Source organism: Octopus bimaculoides, chromosome 1 (genome assembly GCF_046866305.1).
Source record: "Octopus bimaculoides isolate indiv1 chromosome 1, ASM4686630v1, whole genome shotgun sequence".
Lineage (NCBI taxonomy): Eukaryota > Metazoa > Mollusca > Cephalopoda > Octopoda > Octopodidae > Octopus > Octopus bimaculoides.
In genome coordinates this window covers 115,382,620-115,405,037 of record NC_142928.1, presented here as the reverse complement: position 1 = coordinate 115,405,037, position 22,418 = coordinate 115,382,620, and the positions used below count along the sequence as shown (strand labels likewise).

The window sequence follows — 22,418 nt, the reverse complement described above, 5'->3', positions numbered from 1 at the left end:
GAGTTTGTTACATTCAGAACTATGTATATCGTATTATATATATATATATATATATATATATATATATATATATATATATATATATGTGTGTGTGTGTGTGTGTGTGTGTGTGTGTCTGTGTGTGTATGTATATATGTATGTATACATATATGTATATATATATATATATATATTTATATATATATATTTTATATATATATATATATGTACATATGTATATATATGTATATATGTGTCTGTATATATATATATATGTGTGTATGTCTCTGTGCTTGTGTTGCGTTTGTCCCAGCAGCAGTTAAGAACCGTTGATGGCTTTTATTCGTACCCATAACTTAGCAGTTCACCAAAAAGAGACCGATAGAATAAGTACCAAGTGTTAAGAAATAAGTATAAATGTTGATTCGTGCGGTAAATCCTTCGAGGCAGTGCCCCAGTGTGGTATTTCGCTTCATTTATACTTAATACTCTATTTTTGTACAATATTAGATTTAGTTGTAGTAGAGATATTGTTACCAACATTGTAGGATTAATATAATTATCTATATACACTTTTATTCAAAGAATTGAATAACTTTTTTTATACAAACTTCTATTTAGATTCATGAATATAATAAACCATTTTGTACTTGTTTTGCCTTTCGCACGGCTAAACTTTTATAAATCCAACGTCTTTCAGAGATGTAAATTTTGATTCATGCTAGAACATTTCGGGAGATACAGCATTTTAACTGTGGTAGCTGAATCAATCTCCAAACCCAATCGATTTTATACTCATTTTCTCGACGTTTTTTTAATAAAACATTTCCGTTCATTTAATTAAGATAGAGAGCATTGATTATTCTAAAAGTTTAATTGTGTAAAATTTATATCTTTCTTCTAATCTTAATAAAAATTCTTGGTTTGTCATAGGATTGACAGATATATGTTCTACCAGGTGTTGATGATCTGTTAATGGCTGATTTTATTTCATGTATGCCTTGTTCTTGAAATCCACCTGCAAGTGGCTGAGCACCCCACAAACACACGTACCCTTAACGTAATTCTCTGGGAGATTCGATGTGACAGTGAATGTGACAGGGCTGGCCCTTTCAAATACAGGTACTGCTCATTTTTATCAGATGAGTGAAATAAAGTATCTTGCTCAAGGCACAACGCGCCGCCGGATATCGAACTTACGATCGTGAGTCAAATACTCTAACATCCACGCTATGCTTCTCAACGTATTTACTATACGATGTGTGTATATATGTGTGTCTGTGTGTACAGCTATCTTCCGTGCATTTTCTATCTGTCAGATCCACTCATAACGCACTGTTTGTTTGTGAATGTGAATATGAATGTGTGTGCATGTGAATATATATTTATGATTTGGCAGAAAGATAAATATATCTTTCCTTTAATTTTCAATAATATCCGGTTAATACAGTCCTATATTTAAGAGATGAGGAATTATGTACATTATTTACATTATTTACATTTGACGGATATTTGTCCTCATCTTGTTTGTTGTTACCACAACGTTTCGGCTGACATACCCTCCAGCCTTCATCAGGTGTCTTGGGGTAATTTCGATTCTCTCTTTTCTCTTTCTCTTTTAATTGTTTCAGTCATTTGACTGAGTCCATGCTGGAGCATCGCCTTTAGTCGAGCAAATCGACCCCAGGACTTATTCTTTGGAAACCTAGTACTTATTCTATCGGTCTCTTTTGCCGAATCACTAAGTTACGGGGACGTAAACACACCAGCATCGGTTTTCAAGCGATGCTGGTGGGGGAGTAAACAGAGACACACAAACATATACACACACATACATATATATATATATATATATATATATATATATATATACATATATATATGACGGGCTTCTTTCAGTTTCCGTCTACCAAATCCACTCACAAGGCTTTGGTCGGCCCAAAGACACTTGCCCAAGGTGCCACTTGCCCAAGGTGTCACTTGCCCAAGGTACCACGCAGTGGGAATGAACCCGGAACCATGTGGTTGGTAAGCACGCTACTTACCACATAGTTACTCCTGCGCCGATGTTGTTGTTGTTATTATTATTATTATTATTATTATTCAGGTCACTGCCTAGAATCGAACTCGGAATCTTGGGGTTAGTAGCCCGCCGTCTTAACCACTACGCCATATGCCCGGCTGGATGGTATATCAGGTGAAAAATTATGCTAACAACAAACAAGATGAGGACAAATATCTGTCAAATGTAAATAATGTAAATAATGTATATCTAGTTAAGTTTTAAATTTCCATGCATGGTCTATGCAAAGCATTGGAAATGCAATTTCATATGATTATATGAATCGAATTATATTTTAGTAATTTGTCCCTGTGTAGATATTCAGTCCCGTACCGTTTGAATAAGTTGTAGAAGAGATCTTGTCGTGAACAAATAATCTGTATAACTTTCATATACTGAATTTAACAACGTTTATTTCCTTCATTATACTAATTTGCATTTGAATTTCATAAATATAATGCCCAGTTAATATTTGTATATCTCGTCGGATAGCTAAATTTTAGTCTATCTGACATCTATCAGAGATTTAAATTTTGATTCCCACAAAGAATAATATCACGGGATATATAGCATTTTAATCATGTTACCTAAATCAATTTCCAAATGTGATCGATCTAATACTCATATTCTTGACTGTTTTTTTTTTAATATCTCCGTTCATTTACTTCAGATAGTGAGCATTGATTATTCTAAAACACTAAAGCATCTTTAGAAGCCATTATATTATTGATTTTCCTTTTCTGCTCATAGTTATCTCCTGTTACATTTGAATGAACGCTAGTAATCGACTATTGCTATAAAATTAACTTCTTTTCGACACTGCATCTCTATCTATTCCTCGTTTACTTCTTTAACATCTAGTGCTAATTGATTTTCTATTTCAGTATTCTTACTTCTTAACTTTGCTTCAGATGACAAAACTGTGTAATAGTAAATAAACTAAACTGGGGATTATGTGACCATAAATCCAAAGAATAACACTTGAAAACTGGCCATTTTCACAATAACAGAGTTTCACAATAACAGCCGTAGACACAACAATATTTGTATTTGGAAATAATCTCAAAAGAAATTAGTGCAATACCTAGCGCTTTAAGGGCCTCTTAGACTTCAGCATGGGGATATTTGAATATGGTAATTATGAACATTCAACGGGTGCATCTATTCAAAACAAGGTCATAAGTTTTCTTTAGCTATTACTATTCAGAAAATTGAATAAATTAAAGAAGTTAACAGAAATTGATATGTGAAACATTAAAGTATACCATATTTATATGTTACGGAAATATACTTGCATAGCAAGTGACCTGATCTGAGATCGTGTGCTGGAACGAAAACAATTGCAGCGTGGAAGGTGTTTATAAGTCATTTCAAACACACAAAAACCGTTAGATTCACTTCAACATTTAAATTTAGTTTGCCAAAATACTTTCGTTGCTTTGAGACCGTGCAACATAAAGAAAATTACTATTCTTTGAAGAAAACAGTGACAAAGGACAAAAAATGTGGAGAAGCGCTGCTAATCGCCACAAATAACCTCCAAAGCAGGGCTTCACCCGAAGAAGATTATACTTCCGATTGGAAGAGTGTTTTCTTTTACGAACTTGTTCCCACGGACAGTACCATCATTTCAGGTTGTACAGTGACCAGCTAAATAAATTAAACGCAGCGAACTACCATAAGCATCCAGCACTTGCTAATTATAAGAGCATTGACATTCATTACGATAATACCAGGTTGCCCACTAACTTGCTGATGCGGTAGAAGTTACTAGGATTTTGCTGGAAGTTTGTGCTGCACTTTCTATATTTGCCCGACCTTGCGCTTTTAGATTTCCAATACTTTCGGTCTCTTCAAAATTCATTGAGTGGACAGACCTTCAACTCACAAGAGGGTGTAAAAATTCACCTGGAATGATTTTCGCCAGTAAAGACAATACTTTGAGCAGGAAAAATTGTATCTGTCCACAAGATGGCAGTCAATTCTGGAACGAAATGGTAATTATATGATTGATAGAATAAATCGCTTTTTTGTTTGGAGGTAGAAGGTATTTATTGCAAGAGCAAGAAAGTAGATTCTGTTATCAGTCGGATAGATACTGAAAATATACGTGACATTAACTTATGGATTTATGCAAGAGGGGTAGTAGTTACTAGTAGGAAAATTTTTCCTCAAGAGAAGAATAAAAGGAGCAGATGTGGAAAGGGAGACTAGAAAATAAAGTTAACACTAAGACAAGACTGAGTAGAATAGAAGCCTAGAAATAGAATAAGTTAGGAAACAAAAGATTTAAGTCCTCTTGAGAGAAAATACTTTGTCAAAGACTTAGGATAGTCATGGAAGAAATGACACAGAATATTATAGTAATAACAAGTAAGCTTTCAAGGAATCAGAAAAAGAATAGGAGAGTAACAATAGATCAGGTTGTTTGAGATAGACCAGAGGAGATTTTATCGCCAAATAAATAGTAGAGAAGAAACTACAGAAGATGAGAAGCTTACAAAGTTCTAGAGTAATAGTTGGGAAAAGCCAGTTAATCAGAATGAAGACTGCAGCATGAGTACAGAAAACGAGATAAAAAGCAGCCAGATCCAAAACTAACTTGTGCATTAATGGGTAAAGTGCTAAGAAGAATGCCGAATTGGAAGGGTTCAGGACCAGATTTAGTTCAAGGGTATTGGTTAAAAAAAATTTAGCAGCTTACACGGGAGACTGAGGGAAGATCTTCAGGATTGCCTGAACAGAGGAGTTGTGCCTAACTGGAAGACTACAGGGAGAACAGTACTCCTTATGAAAGACAAAAGCACTGATGTGAAAGTTGTTAACAGGAATGCTATAAGAAACCAATTATGAGCACCTTGACAACCAGAATTTACTTCGAGAGGAATAGGAAAATAGCAGAAAGACTGCGAGAGGAACGCATGATCTATTATACATAGAAAAAGCAGTCCTAAGACAAGTGAAATCTTGAAAGAAAAAAATTTCACAACAGCATGGATAGATCGCAAGAAAGCCTATGACATGATTCCACACTTATCTATAAGTTAAGGTTTGAGAATATTCAGTATTGCAGACAACACAAGAAAGTTAATTAGCTATAACATGAAGAAATGGGAAGTAGATCTCTACTCAGGTGATAGAACTTTAGGGAAAGCTAATACCAAGAGAGGAATTTTCTAGAAAGAGTTGTTATCCCTTTAATATTTGTGTTGTGTTTAATTAGTTTAGTATAATGAAAGGCAAAGAAAGGGTATCAGTTTACAGATAGTAAAGTACAAATTGACCATTTGTTCTACATGGATGATCTAAAGCTCTTTAGCATGAATAAAATGAGATGGATTCCTTAATACAAACTGTAAGACTCAGGCATGGAATTTGGCATAGATAAGTGAGCATTATTAATCATAAATATGGAGCAGGTAGTCAGCAGTGAAGGCATCCAATTACCAGATGGCTAGACATTAAATTCACTGAAAGAAGGGAAATGTTATAAGTATCTAGGAGTATTATAATCTGACAGATTTAGGAGTACATCTGAAGGGTGAGGAGGCTAATTAAGTCAAAGCTAAATGGCCCGAATCTAATAAAGGTTGTAAATACTCCTAGAGAAGGAGTAAAAAGACTATATTTACCTAGAAAGGAAGGTGGAAAAGGATGAATATCAGTAGAAGATTGCGTAGAGTTAGCTCGAGCAGATATAGTTTCCTATGTAGGTAATAGTGAGGAAATTTTATTAAAAGTGGCTTGAGTAACAGTGGGGGAAGCCAAAAAGCTGAATGTGGTTAAAAAGCGGATAAAAGAAGAGAGAATATCGGACTGGCAAGGGAAAGCTTTGCATCATAGATTTCCAACGACAGCAACAGAAAACAGTAATAGTAAGACACGGTTGGAGTTGCAGAAAGGAAGGCTGAAAAGGGAGGCAGAACGTTTATTAGTAGTAGCTCAAGATCAATCTTTGGGGACTAATTAGATAAAACTCATCATAGACCAAAGTCAGATAGATTCCCAATGTAGGTTAAGTAAAACAAAGAAGGAAAGTATTAGGAAGTGTTATTCATGTAGTTAGTGAATGTAGTATGTTGGAACAGAAAGAATAAATGAAAAGACATGACATCCTAAGGAGAATAGTCTACTGAGGGTTATGTAGCTAGGATTTAACCATACTGATAAGTGGTATGAACATGAACCTAGTAAAGTGCTAGAAAATAAGAAATATAAGATGTTATGGGATTTTAACATTGAGACTGGCAGAGTAATAAGAGCTATAAGGTCTGATATAGTATTAGTAGAAAAAGAAAAGAGAAAGTGCCAGGTAATTGACATTACATCAAAACACCAAAATCATCAAAACTATTTCTTTGGTTCTTTCCACCTTTCGTAAAACTTTGTAGGAGGCAAAACTCCTATCTTTGTCTACCTTCTTCTTAATGTTGTACTTCAAGTAGTTGATAGGAGCTTAGTCAAAGAGAAAAATAATTAAACTCAAATAGCTGTATCGCATATTATTTCTCTGATCGTGAGTCACAACAGGCTGTGAGTGTAGGTATCGAGGCTCAATGTTTCCAGACCACCGGCACTCGTGATCTGTTCATCGCATACTACTGGAAAACTAGAAATATCTGCATAGAGTCGGGTTGTACGCTATCGTTTAGGTCAGTCAAATACTCAGTTGTAGATTTGTTTCCGCGCAGTGTTTCTTCTATGTTGACCTATCGTGCTTCAATGCACACGGTCTAGTTTGACATGTATTTCCTGTCAGAGATATACGCAAGCTCCGTTCTTGCTTCCCGTACATCATTTGTTACGCATCTTCTACGAGCTCCTCCTCTTCGATTCTCTATAGTCTCCCTTTGTTATTTTCTGTTTTGCGAGATTTCCCTACCTGTTGTTCATGGATCCTTTCAGTTCTTATTTAACTAGCTCGCTAATTCCTGCCTATCTGAAAGCGGAATACTTACTCTAAGCTTATCTCCAGACAGCTGCTCTAATCTAACAATCATTGCAAAACTTGTCACATGTGAGATGTCACATACCTTTCGTGTCAGATACTCCCACTCAATGCCAGAATGCATTCCAACCATCAACAAATACTAACAAACAAAACAGGCAACTATAGAAATCTGGCCGCGCAAATCTTGGTGGGGCGTAAATCGTCGAGTTCACTTTTGTTTCCTTTCAAGACCATCGATTTACCATCTGAAAATAGGAAGACCGCACTTGTACTTATATCCCTGACTTTACGAAATAGCGCGCGTGTTTGAGTATGGTAGCTATCACGGTGAGCAACCTGGTCTCTCTGATAGTTATCACAGCCAAACGTAATGTACATTTGTCCCACCTATCCTCAGTACGGCCACTTTAGGAAGAGGAAATGAAATCTTCATATCCAGAATTTTTAATGTTTCACATTATGTAGCATTTGATTTTTCTGTGAGCAGTTCACTTCAAGTGTGATTCTCATCAGAAGTTTTTATTTTACGTTTTAAATAGTTAAGACATCATAGGTTTCACCTGTGGTTAAAGTTTTCTCTTTGAATGTACCAAAGTTTACCAAATCTTCGACCTCTATTCGAAGAACTATGTAGGTAAACAGTTTATTGATGTTTCTATGTTCCTGTTTATATGTTGTGGCGGAGATGATTGTCTTTTTGCTCTTGATTCTGCTTTGGTGTCGCTGTTGTTGATTTTTCTCTGGTTGATACAGTGACTCTTGTTGATTTTATTGTGGTTGTTGTTCTGAGTCAGGTCTCTTGATTCTTTATTCGGACCTCTCCTCTTTTCAAATATCTCCTCTTTTCAAATATCTGCCGTTTCTTCATTTTGGGGTCTACTTCGTAACTTACACGTTCGAAGGTTCAGAAAGTGCAGAGGCTATGTTCGAATTTTCATATTCTAAGGTTAGATTTGCTTATTCTGTTTTTGGTCTGATGGAGAATTCTTTCTCTAAGTATGTGAGCAAATTGTTGTTGTTTGTGCTGTTATCGTTACTGATCTTGTTGTCGCAATCGGTGTGTTGGTGGGAGTTGTAGAGAGAAAAAATCTACTTTCATTTTTCTCTTCCATGGACCATGTTTTCCCACATATTTAGCACTTTGGAAGACTGACCCAGGATGCAACTTAGTTCCTCATATGCAACCAACATCTGTAACTCCGAACGAATTTCCGATTTATTCTTTTGAAGGACAAACCTCGGCCATTTCAACACTTCATTTTCTTCTCTCTAGTCTGGTCCCCTTTAATTGCATTTGGTGACTCGGATTTTGTTCATCCCTGATCCTAAGTACTAGTGGAATTATTATAAAATGTTGTGAGGAAAAAATTTTAGTGGCAAGTGTTCTGGGATAGTTTTCTCTGTTGCAGGTAACACAATCACCCTATATTGCTTCCATCTCATTAGGTAGGGTGAGTGTGCACTAAATATTCAGCAAGTAGTTTACTCTTTATGCTACGTGTGTATATTGTAGCGTTTGCTCTTACCCATTCTTTTCTCGGGTGCTAATTAGTACTTTGGGTGAGGTTTAATAAACTCTGAGCTTGTTATGTCACATTTGTACTTTTTAATCGATCTTTCCTTATTGTTGATTGATTGCGTTTTATTTGGTTAGAGAACCAAACGATATTTTGTTACTGTTTTCGTTCAGTTGTTGTTGCTGTTGTACCGTCGTCGCTGCTGCTGCTGCTGCTGCTGATGATGATGATTACTTTTGTTTTCTATCTCCATTGTATGTGGTGATATCGTCAAAGCAACTGCGCTGATTCTTTTGGTTGTTATGGCAGCAGAGACGCCGGCAGTTTTAGTTCTGACGTTCTCCTGTACGCTCTGCATTACCCATTTCTCTTTCTTTTGCTTCTTTCTTACCAGTCCTCTTCTCTCTTTCTTTCTTTCTTTCTTTCTTTCTTTCTTTCTTTCTTTCTTTCTTTCTTTCTATATATCTACCTATCTCTCTTTCTCTCTTAGGAGACTAACTTTGAGATAATGCCCCGACCCAAGACAACGGATATTTACTTCAGAAACATTCGCATAGAAATAAAGGGAGTTTAGCATATCTACACAAATTTTGAGAATACAAAACAGAAACTCACATTTGGGAAAAATATTAAAAAATGGCAAAATTTTGTCAAAGCCTAAGGCAAATAAATATAAATCCTTCAAGACTTCAAGGTAGGCAGTGAATTTTTTTTTCTTTTTACGTTTTGTTTGCACCAGAGCGAGGGATGAAGGTGACAATTAAAAATAAATCGTAAATTGTGGAGTTTTACATTGACAATCAAATTAAGGAAAGCTGAAATATAAGTGTATATGCTATAGAAATTAATGAAGGATGATGAAAATGATGCAGTGATATTCCGGTGATACAAGAATATTTCCATCTATGGTCAACAGAAGAACCGCGCAGAAACATGATCATCAAGTAACCAGTACAACTGTTATACTCTGACATGCAGTTGTCTCGTCCACTCTTGTCTCACCCAACTTTCATCAAGTTCATATGAGATCAGAAATTCTTTGTACGTCCTCTCATTTTTGCAATTGAAAATTGAAAGAGTTGATGACAGCTCGACCTAAAAGGAAAGTGTCTGTTCTTCCTCATAGCTTTCCCGTACATCAAACAACCTCTTTCATTAAAAGTCACTTGACAGAGGGAAATTGTCTTCACTGTCTGACGAGCTAATCATTACGATAGATTCGACTGATTTCTGGGTCCATCCCACATGTTTGATATAAGTCTATCAGTCAGCCATGTCAGGAATCTTACCAAGTGCCTGCAGAGCAGTTTTGACGTTCTGCGCACACCTCGGATAACTTGTCTGACGTTGTATGCATGTCTGCAGAATTTATCTCCAGCCAGCTGCACCCTTCGGTCATTCTGCCATGTTAGATGCAATCCTTTATAGTCCTCAAGCCAAAATTCCTACGGAACACACTAATTAATTTTGAATGACGCCGGGAGCTACCCTGAAAATGTCGACAAGTTTCCCCAACGCCGTTCCTCTATAGAGTCCTAGAGTGAATCCAGACAATACCATTACTCAACTAGTAGAGAATGGGGAAAAATTAACAACGTTGTTCATGTAAATCCCGGTCATTGTTTGATCTAGGATTTCAGTTCTGTCAAGCAGTCATCTTGCGGATAAATATGCCATACGAACGGAGACCACACAGGCTCATTGCTTAGGTATCACAGCAGATGGTACAGCCAATATAGTGTTTCCGTACCAGGGCCAGCAGTGTAGCTCATCAAATAGAAGGCTCTGGTAAAAGATAGACAGCCTTTTGAGACAGGAACTCTTATTTTTGACGAGAACTCGAAAATTTGAAGTCTGATCAGACGGCAACTGTGCAAGGTGAGACAACAAAGCCCTTATTCCATAACATACTGGTTATGAATAATAACATCTTATCACAAGAGAAAAGGGGGCATCAAAATTCAATTGGTGTATCGGGAAATTAATGAAACAGCAAAAAGAAACAAAATATAGTCAAGATATGGATCGGTTATCGAAGAACTTTTGGCAGCATGGATAGTGGAGACATTACTGGTAAATAAAATAGTATTGATTTTATTAGAATGTATCGAACAAACTATATTGAAATGAAAAGTAAGGCAAAGAGAACGTCATAAAAATATCTCTAAACTCATGGGAAGTAAAATTCATCAAACAAACCCCTTGTCCTCATTCTTCTTTTCATTAACTTTATTCCATTTTCTGAATGAAGCTACTAATATTTTACTTGCTACGAATAGTTTACGAACGATATCGTATACATGGAAGATTTAGATCAAATAACCGACTGAAAAACCGACTAAATCATACATTAATCAAGCTGAGAACATCATACAAGGTTCAACAAATTACCTAAATCTACAATATGAATTTAATAAATCTGAAAAGTTAGAATTTAGATGTTAAAAATCAAAGCATTAGAAATACAATGGGTCAAATTAGATGAAACTGATATATTACAACAAACAAAAGAATTAGAATAATGCGAAAACTGATACACAACGAAGAGAATGAAAATGCAATTCTTCCAGTTATAAACTACATCTTAAAAATAATAACCCTGAATTTCAACAATATCAGTTCATAGATTTTTATTTCCAAAGTGAATGCATTCGAGAAAGCATTATTCATTCCAGTCAAATGAATATAAGGTCATTAAAATTATTCCAGGAAATTCCAAATAATGATATAAAGATTCATGTGGTTAGACTTAAATTGATACCCTACGTGTTCGGTGTTTATACATATACATACATACGTGTGCGCGCACACACAATTACACACATATGCGCCTATACTCTCATGTGTGCATATATATGTGTGTATGTAAATATATATATATATATATATATATATATATATATATATATATATATACACGTTTCCTACGGCTAAACAGCAGTAACAAATTAACAACAGGTTGGAAATTATCAAACAATGTATTATTAGAGCTACATCTGGATGCGTGTAAGTTCATTTCTGGTAACATACTCATGTGTGTTGTTGTTGGCACTCCGTCGCTTACGACGTCGAGGGTTCCAGTTGATCCGATCAACGGAACAGCCTGCTCGTGAAATTAACGTGCAAGTGGCTGAGCACTCCACAGACACGTGTACCCCTAATGCAGCTCTCGGGGATATTCAGCGTGACACAGTATGACAAGGCTGACCTCTTGAATGACAGGCACAACAGAAACAGGAAGTAAGAGAAAGTTGTGGTGGAAGAGTATAGCAGGGTTCGCCACCATACCCTGCCGGAGCCTCGTGGAGCTTTAGGTATTTTCGCTCAATAAACACTCACAACGCCCGGTCTAGGAATCGAAACCGCGATCCTATGACCGCGAGTCCGCTGCCCTAACCATTGGGCCATTGCGCCTCCACGCTCATGTATAATATTTAAAAAAACTACACGTATAATACATAACTTAGAAGCAGCGCTGCGGATATGCCAACACACACGAGGTTGAGACATAGCCGCCCTCACGCACTTCTCATGAGGAATTGCGGAAGGTGCTTCGTGAGACCACTGCAGAGATGCTATCAATTCCTATCGATATCTGAAGAAGGAAATTTTATATTCCGAAATATTATATCATATCAGTCTATGACTAATCAAATTATAATAGTTATTATAGTCCACTCTGCATTGTTGTGCCATTCAAGATATGTTATATTCACAAACAATACACAATGCTTCAAGCGAACTACAATATTCTCCTACACACACACACACACACACACACACACACACACACACACACACACACACACATACACACACACACACACACACACACACACACACACACACACACACACATATATATATATATATATATATGTATATGCGAGTAAAAATAAATACAAAAAAGGGGGGGTTGTATGATTGTGTATAGAGGAATATATTATTTTGTTTAAAAGAGTTCCAACACTGTCTGTTTTTTATGTTTTATTTATATTCCTGCAAAACCAATGTGGGATATAGAATATGGAATATACAATATATAATATAATATACAATATATAATATAAAATAAAAATGGATGGTACTATGAAATAAAGTATTGAATGTCTTATTGAATATATGGAATATGTCTTATTGAATAGATGAAATATTGAGTGTTCAATATAAAGGATTAAATATATAAATATTTTAAGGCAAATATTTTCTATACCTTGTGGTATTTCATATTTTCTATACTTTGTAGTATTTCATCATGGCCGGTATGACAGACTTTAACAGACTGTAATAGGCTGGCTGGTTTTCTGTCTTTTATACCAATTCCTTTCGACAGCAGCAGTAGGTGTTTGGCTATTTTTAGAATTGATGTCAAATCTATTTTTAGAAATGATGATATTTGAGAGATTTTTTGTGTTTTAGTTATAGGGATAAGATTTTTAAACCCCAAGTAAGATAAATTTAATCATTGTTTGTTAAGAGTGGGTTTGAATTTCTTAATAAAGTCCTTTTCTTTGCATTTTCTTTCAATTTCATTCCGGTTGTAAAGTTTATGGAATGGAAATATAATAAAAGTTTGATGACCACATGTTGCCAGATGGTTACTCAGTGGTATTTGGCGGACTTCTGGGTTTTTAATCTGTTGTCGATGTACCCATGAGCGTTCCGATAGTGCATTACCTGTCTGGCCAACGTACAGTTCTTCACAATTGGGGCATTTGATGCAGTAGATTAGATTTCTACTTTTGCAGTTCATGTTCGCATTGGTGAATATTTTCCCTGTTTTTGTGTTCATATATGGGCCGGTATGGATTGATCGGCATGTACTGCATCGGCTATCATTGCATTTGGATACAGTGAATGTTTGATTTTTGTTGCTGAGGTCAAACCTTGCCTTTGTTAATAGTTTTTTCAAGTTTTTAGGTTGTCTCTTACTGAGAGTTATATTTTGATCTGTAATGATATTTCTCAATTCCTTACTTTGTGCAAGGATCGGTAAGTTCGCTTTGGCGATATTAAAGATGTTCTGGTGGCATGGCTTTGATTGCATATCTACTCTCCACTGAATGGCATAGTTGTTGTCATAGACCCGAGTGGCCTATCTACGAAAACTTGACAAAACCATCTTATTTCACGGCCGAAACATTTTCATCTTTTCCGTCTGTTACCTCGCTAATAGAGCATGTCGTATAAAAAGCTGTTACAACGATGAATTTTTACACCGGTCTCAATCATATCTTTGGTCTGCGTGCATCATCTGCTTTGGGGTTCGACATTTTCAACACATAAGTTGCGATCGAGAAAGCAAAGAACTTCTACAACTAAGATTAGTTGATTGATATCTCGCCTATTTCAGATCATGATTCTCAAAGTTTCAAAAGCTGCAAATTAGTTCATTCGTTTTACATCTGGTACGTTTGAAACTACACTCCCAAGAAACACAAGTACTGTAACATGATTTACTTTAGATCATCTGGTGTGTTCATTTTTTGATAGGCATCAGGATCTTACACATTGCACCATTTGTTTCTTGCTTCATTTCTTCTACAATTCTTTTATCTCTTTTGTAGGTATTTTCAGTTTCTCAGTTGGACATAGTGCTGTGTAGTCAGCGTATCTAATATCTATGGACGGGGTGTCTGAGAGTGCAAAATGTTCAATGCATATTCAATAAGATAACAAACTACTTTATTTCATACACATGCGCAGTTTAAACCGATCTGTCTGTGGACCATTGATGACCATGATACAGGCACAGTACGCACAGTATGGTAGTATAGCAATAATCATTGTGTCTACAACTATCACTGTCAACTTTCAGGAGCTTGTTGATCATATCGAAAGTCGTTTTAAAGCCATTAAAGCTGAAGAGCAAGGGCTTTTGGTGTTCCGCAAAGGGGATTATGCAGAAAACTCTTTACGGTATTGATAAAGGAAAATTCGCTCTATATTGGTGTTACCAGCAAATAGGTTCAGTCTTTTCGTACTTTTTTCCATACTATATTGAATATTAAGTGTCACCTTTTTACCATGAGTTCTTCTCTTAGTGTTAGTATTTCAGCACTGTTGACATTTATAATTGCAAGAGTACTATAGCGGTTATTAGTACAGGTTGAACCTCGCTAATCCGGCAAGCTTAGGATCGGAAAGACGCTGGAGTGAATGATTTTCCGAATGAGAGTAAAAATGGCAAAATAATGCATATTCTTTACTGAATATTAATTGAAAATTATTTACTTTTTAACTTTAATGTATTTTCCACCAACTTGCATATATCTGTGTTTCTTTATTCAAAATTAATTATTGCAAGAGATCTGTGTGGAACGGAAGTTGAACTTGAGTGTAATGATTTTATATCATTATATCATTTTATACAAATCAAGGTAATACAGCTCGCAAATAGTTTCACCGCATCATCCAATCTGTATAAAATATTATCTAATATTCCGATAAATTGGATACGTCCGGGAGTTTCTGTTACCATCATGCTGCAGTATTGGTTTATGTAAAAAATTTTGAATGTACAGGGCCTGTTGAACTCCTGTGGTATTGCACTGAACAACGCTAGCAGTTTATACATCACGTTCTGTGATGGTGTTAATAAGCTTAGATAAATCGGATTGAGTACACTTACAACTAAAAACATTCCAGCTACGACTATCCCGTCTTTTATTAAATTTTCCCATTCATTATCTCATGTGTCCTTCGTCTTTTAAGTGGGTAGGTTATGATTTGAGGGACATTTGGTTGTTTCATAGCAGTTAGGAAATTCCACTGACGATAGATTTACACGTTCTAAGCATCCGCGAAAAACGCAGTTTTTTACATCTACTTTCATGCAGGATATTTCATTCCTATGGAAAATACACAGTATTTTTCAGTACTAACTACTTCTCAGTATGAAGATGATACACCATCATGACCTTAGACCAGTGACTTAAACCACTAAAAGTAAAATAAAAGAACATCTTCAGTACACTTCTTTCCATTCAAATGAGTTAAAGAATGAATTAATGAAAGTAACTGATATCAGAGAGAATTTACTCTAAGCATTCGAATAAATAAATGATTCGCTACTTGACAAATCAAAACTGCTAGATGTTTACAACTTATATCCAGTCTCTTATAATACAAGAACATAAATTGCGATTCATTTACAATTCGATATTCTAACTCTAATACATGAAAATCTACATATTTATAGGAATGCATAAATTGATGAATCGAAATTTTGATTAACATTCAATCCGATTTTGTAACAATTCTCAGAAAATATTTTCATACAATTTCCGGATGCTTTTTAGCAGCAAATTTCAATTTCCTTTGAGATTTCTTATTATTTTCACAACTATTTGCAAGAATATTTTGATTTAGTTTACAAAAAAAAAATAATAATCTATACTCCGTCTACACGTTATTTGAAACTATATTTCAGTATCTGAATCAATTTATGCAACCATTATATCAATGAGAAATTTCCCATCTATTCCTTTCCTATTTGTAATCTTAAATTCATAAAACCAAAAAAAAAAAAAGGAAAGCGTCAAATAAATCAGTTGTGCAGTAATACATCGGAATAGTTGCAATACAAGAAAACTAGAATATATCAATAGAATATATTGTTACAAGTAACCAATTTTTCATTTTTAGGGTGAGTAATTCATATACGTTACACGTTCACACTTACCCAAGAGAAATATAATCTTTTGTGTAATAAAATGGATGCTGTGTAATCCCCCCGCAGAGAGCTTAATTCTGCAGCAATTGCTATACGGAAGAACTTTAATAACAATGTTTTACTGAAGATACAAAATAACAAATATGAGCGCATGTATGTTTCTAGGAATTGTTAAAACAATATTTTAAAAACCGATAATAGAAATTAACTGAATTCTAAAGGAAACACTTTGGTGGTGAAAGAATTTCAAAAGATACAGTACTAGGCAAAGTGAAAAACAAAAGAAGCAACGAAGTGACAGATTGGATTTGATCAAGAAAGTGTGTAGACATTGAACTTAAAGTGACATGTTCATTACTTTTACAGTCTAGGTTGTACAGAGAAAAAGTGATAGCCTGTCGGCGAGTGGGTTTTTGCTGACAGTCGAATAATCTTCCTTTCAATATGGTCAAGATAATAACAAGTATAGCAATAATATTGTCCGATACCTATATATGAGCAGGACATGAATATGGAGTCTATATAGAATCAATACTTGATTAGGACTGGGCAAATTTCTGGCGTTGAAGAGGAAGTATGTAGCAGGACCTGATTTTACCTAACCTCACATGTGATTAAGGACGGATCATTGTAAACTTTAAAATTTGTAACGAGTTTGAATTTTAGTTGTGTTGTCCAAAATTGTGTAAAAACAGTTTTTTTGAATATTCGTGTTACGGTTTATTTGGTGTTGTTCATACACATACAGCCTGTAGCGTCTATCTCACGCGTGGTGTGATACATGTTCTGAGAAGGTTAAGTAGGATTGAAATGTGGCATTATCAATACAGTTGAGATGCTGGCATTAAAAAAAACAAGGTTGGCATAAATAGCCATAAAATGGTGTACGGGAACCCATTCAAAGCTTGATGACCATCCAGTTTATTAGTAAGCATTATAACTAAAATGGGATAGTATTGCAAGATACTTCCGGTCCAGGTGATGTGAAGAAGATGGAACGCGTAATCGGACAAGTAAGATAGTATATTCTCATGTCTCACCACACTGTAACGAATAACTTATCAACGCAAAGGACAAAAACCTTCCTTTTACTAAGATCGTAGTCATTGAACCTTGTATCAACCACATTTGGGGTGTGGCTTGTAAAGGAAAATGGATCCGTAGTTGGTAGCATAAGGTTCTGAGATAAATTCCAACAGATAAAAAATATACTGAAAATTATTGGTTCATATATATAAAAAAAAAGAGTAATGGAAGAGAGTCAGGGCAGATTAAGCTGTTAAAATGTTGTAAACGGAGACGGCAAACGAGATTGAAAATATGGTTGCTTTATCTACACTATTAGTACAGAGACATTTACAGATGGAGAGTGGCGTATAGGAAGATGCTACCAAGTTCTTGAAGATCTGTGATTCATCTGCACTTTGGTGAGTGAGATTACATCTGTTCGATGTACGAAAGCATTCTTTCATTTCATGATTATTTTCGTGAAAATGATTCGTTTGAGGATACATTTTTGATAGCTCATGTATGACTTTCTTGAAGTTTGGTAGACCATATTCTTTATCTCTATTGCTACAACTAAGCTTAGAATGCATCTCTTCCAAGTCATGACTTCCGTTTGTGCGAAATACGTGGAAAAACCTGCTTACAACTGTAGTGTAGTCTTCGGTGAACAAATGCAACTCACAAATCAAATAATAGGTATCTTTTAATGACATTCAAGGAGGCGAATGATATCCACTTTAGTTCTTGAAAGTCAATTTGTTTCTTTGAAAAGAAACACTAAACTGACTTTCATGCAAACAAATAATCAATTGAAGTGTAATGATGTTAATTAAATATGACAGAATAATGAGCTGTTAAACAGAAGTTACAACTTCAAATACAGCAAGTGTTTAACTCACACATGTAGATATATTAAATTGAAGAAGTAATTCGGCAAAAATTATTACCGAAGATACAATTTATGTGATGTAATGATAGTTAGTAAACAGCTTCGAGCACTATCATAGTTCTTTAATTAATCTAGTACTTCTATTCGATAGTGAATATGATACCGGATGCTTATCACAATGAGTCATTTATGCTAAATGATGAAAGAAATATCTTACAAATTTCTTACATGCAGTGGTGTGTGTTTACATGTAACAAGTCTGTGAACATATTTTCTCGTGTATCTTTAGAATGTAAGGTACCAAGTATCTAGGGTGTCTTTACGAGCATTTAGATTTCGCAACTCGGTCAATTGTGATATTCAATTAGTCTAAAAATGATTAATATTGTTTTCTTTTATCATCTATGATAGCTTGAAAATCTATTGTTTCACTATGGAATTTGGCTGCCCTAAATGTGTAGCTTAGATGAGAAATTACTAAATGAATAAAGAATCTAATGACTCGAATATTATAAGTTCACATTCACTGAAGTTGTCGTTACAGTGTGTTTATGGATAATCGTTTAATTCATCAGCTTAAAGTTTCCCAACGTCTGTCAAATTACAAAAGAGGGTAAAATGGGTCTCCAAAGTCTAACTGGATAATGATACACTTACACTAAACCAGTAACGATACTACTACTACTACTACTACTTCTATTGTAAATGTTGCAGCTACTGATACTGCTACTGCTGCTGCTGCACTGCTATTACAGCATCTGCTGCTGCTGTAGTGCTGCTGCTGCTACTACTACTACTACTACTACTACTACTACACGTACTGCTAGAAAAGCAATAATTATCATGTTGAAAAAGCTACATATTTTTAAGTAAATCGACGTCATATCTTATTTTGTACCCTGACTCAAGAAGGCTGTGCTATTTAATCGAAAATGGAGATTATGGTCGGAATAATTTTTTTTATACTCCATAAACACCTCTAAAGCATTAGAAAATTTGGTCTCAAGTTTAAAAAACCAGCTTGATTATGTATTTTATGATTTATTGAGTAACTTCATGTTAGCAAACTTAAACATATATGATATTAGTTTAGCTATATTAACAAAAGCATCAAATTAGTACACAATTAGTTCATTATTCCTTTTTAATAGGAAATCATAATTTTGATATTGTAATATAAGAAAGGAAAACGTCTACAACTGAAATAGATTATATTCATAGTATTAATTGTCCTCAACAAAAATATTGATATGGTTTAATATTTGAGAAATCTCAGAAAATTTTATACAACAATAATTAGTTTTGCTATTTTTATTCTCTGAATCAATCTCGATATTGTTGATATTTTCATTAAACACTTCATGTAATGAATATAAATGCTAATCAGTTTTCTATGAATAAAAAGATCATTGCAGGCGCAGGCGTGGCTGTGTGTTTAAGAAGTTCGGTTTGCTACCGAGTAGTGTCGGGTTCAGTACCACTATACGGCAGCTAGGGTAAGTATCTACTACTCTCTCCCCAAGGCTGACTTACGTCTTGTGAATGAATTGGTAGACGGAAAATGGGTGGAGACCCTTCATGTAAACGTAAGTGTGTGTGTGCGTGTGTACGTGCTTGTGTGTATTTGTGTTTGTCACGCTTCCTACCACTTTACTATAGCTGCTGTTTTGTGAATGTCCCCAACAACAAAGCCAATAGAATAGCTACCAGAATTTTAAAAAGAGAAATTAAGTACTTGGGCGATTTGTTTAACTGCACCATTCGAGACAGTACCCCAGCATGGCCGCAGTCGAATGAGTGAAACAAGAAAAAGATAAAAAATATATACTTATTATTATTCTTACGCTAGTGCATGCTAATTTAGTTTGCAGGTATTTTATCTTGAGGTTTGATGAATCATTCTTAGGAATCATGCAGGATATAGAATGGTGCTTTTCTTCATATCGACAATGCGAGTTTCAATTCCAATTACTTTGGAGTGTTGTGGGCCAGTTATTGCAGGAATAACTGCTTTGGTCTTCCATGGTCTCATAAGCTCTCTGACTAGGTACTGATATTTCTCATTTTTACCATTTCTTTGGTGTCGACTGCGCTATCATAGCGATTTGCAAAAGCTATGGTCTTGCAGTTTGTTTACTTCGTCTTCTACTTTGTCCATGTCTAGTTTTCTTGCCTCAGTAGTACGGTCAGTCTTTATGACGAAGTCCCACACGATCTTGTAATTCTCATTTTCTTATCAAAGTTTCTGGTTCATGTTCATACCAGTTTTCTATTGTTTTGAAGCCACACCCACAGCTAAAATCTCAATGCTTTTCTTACCTACACAGCCATATCTGCGCTTAAACTCCTTTTGTGCTAGTGTACTGGGCGCACTCAAAATGTGATTGGTACTCTCGTCTCCTTTCCTGCAGATTCTGCGTTTACTGTGAGTTTTGTCGATCTTTGTTTTTATCAGATAAGTTCTAAAGTCTTGCTTCTGAGCTGATATAATTAATGTTTCAAGTTCCTGTCCGTCAATCAAAGCCATAAACTACGTTGGGAATCTAACAGCCGAACTTGAATAGAATAGCCAGGAAGCTGCCCACAATGCACAACGCACTCCACCCTCACAATACTTAATACCGACCGACTTTATCTGACAAGGGAAGGTGGTAGAGGATTACTAAATGAAGAAGACACTGCTCGTACTGCGATACTGGATCTGAAAATTATGTTGTACAAAGTAAGGAAAGAATATTTTCAGCAGCCACAGATAGCCGAAAAGTGAGTAAAACAGTAGAAAATTCAAAAAGAAAAAGTAGAACAACTGAATGAACAAATGGGATAAATGGAACTGCATGGCTAATTCATGCAACAAACCGAGAATATTATCATTAGTATTTTTTCCATTTCACTTCTTTGATTTCACTTGCTCCGGCTAATTGTATGTAAGGTCCTTGACAACCTATTGTCAAGGATCCCGGAGTCTCGCAATACTTAACATCGAAGTACCAATCTCAAAATCCTCACTGTCCCCAATAAAGTTGTTTTCTGAGCATGTTCTATCCCGGTGATAATCCCAATTTCTTCAATAAATTTGTCAAATCTTGTTAACTCTCTCACTGCCCCAACAACTACTGGGATGATAGTTACTTTCTTCGTTGCCCACATTCGTGCAATCTCATCTTTTAGTGGCTGGTGCTTTTGAATCTTATTTAGTTCTTTTTCATCCACTCGTACATCGCCAGGTTTTCTTCATCATTTTGTCAGCTACAACAATGTCTTGTTTCCGATTTAATCACTGGATCACACTGGATTGTAAAACCTTACAAGTTCTTATACTTATTATCCTTGCTGACGCCATCTGGTTTATGCTCATACCATTTTAATGTTCATTCAAGACTTATTTCTTACGTAGTCTCCAATGTACACACCAGGCTACGTTATCATGCCTCCTTTTCTATTCTTTATGAGCCAATTTGCTACACTCACAAAATGTGAAACTGTTTCATCTTTGCTGCCACACAAACTACAAAGGAGCGATTCACTACTCTCTCTGGGACTTGGTGTAATTAGTTCTCAGAGCTAATTTCTGAACGTTTCATATCAATATCCAGATACTTATAACCATCCATCTCAACATTCTCAATTCTCTAACCGTCGGTAGTTCTACACCATCAGATGATACTACTTTGCCTCTTTTTTATGATAGGCATACCGCACTTTTTATCCCAAATCCCATTGTTGAAATCAGACCACTTATTTCACTTTCACACTTACCGAAGATCTTTTAGTCATCTATATATAACAGTTGATCTAAATTTTCCACATTTTTTCAAGGTGTACCCCGATGTCATTTTCCGTAATATCTGCGTGCGGAGGATAATACAAACCACAAACAGCAATGGCGACAGACTATATCCCAGAAATACGCTTCTCCTGATGTTAACCTTCACCCAAAAAATTCCACATGATGTTAACTCTATCGATCGCCTAACAAATTATTACTCTTATTGTTGTTGTTGTTGTTATTATTATTATTATTATTTTTATTATTATTATTATTATTAACGAGCTGGCGGAATCGTTAGCACGCCGGACTAAATGCATAGCGGCATCACGTCCATCTTTATGTTCTGAGTTCACAAGCCACCGAGATCGACTTTGGCTATCATTCTTCGAGGTCGATAAAATAAGTACTTGTTGAACAGCAGCCAACTTAACCCCTCATCCGAAATTGCTGGCCTTGAGTCAAAATTTGAAATCATTATTATTATTAGTTTGTTCGTCTATCAACACGTATTGTACATGACTGACGTAAGTTTGTTATTACACAAGGTTATATTTTGGACATTTAT

At 35.4% G+C, this 22,418-nt stretch overlaps 1 long non-coding RNA gene across 2 annotated transcripts; it reads left to right on the top strand.

Annotated features, from left to right (window-relative positions):
• Nucleotides 1-8,806: 8,806 nt before the first annotated feature.
• Nucleotides 8,807-22,073, top strand: LOC106867651 (uncharacterized). 2 transcript variants are annotated; one of them, XR_001409171.3, is made up of 3 exons: nt 8,807-9,203; nt 19,487-19,577; nt 21,901-22,073. It is a non-coding gene; the product is annotated as an uncharacterized LOC106867651 (long non-coding RNA). The 2 variants fall into 2 exon arrangements; XR_001409172.3 differs by lacking the exon at nt 8,807-9,203 and adding an exon at nt 16,336-17,197.
• Nucleotides 22,074-22,418: the final 345 nt, after the last annotated feature.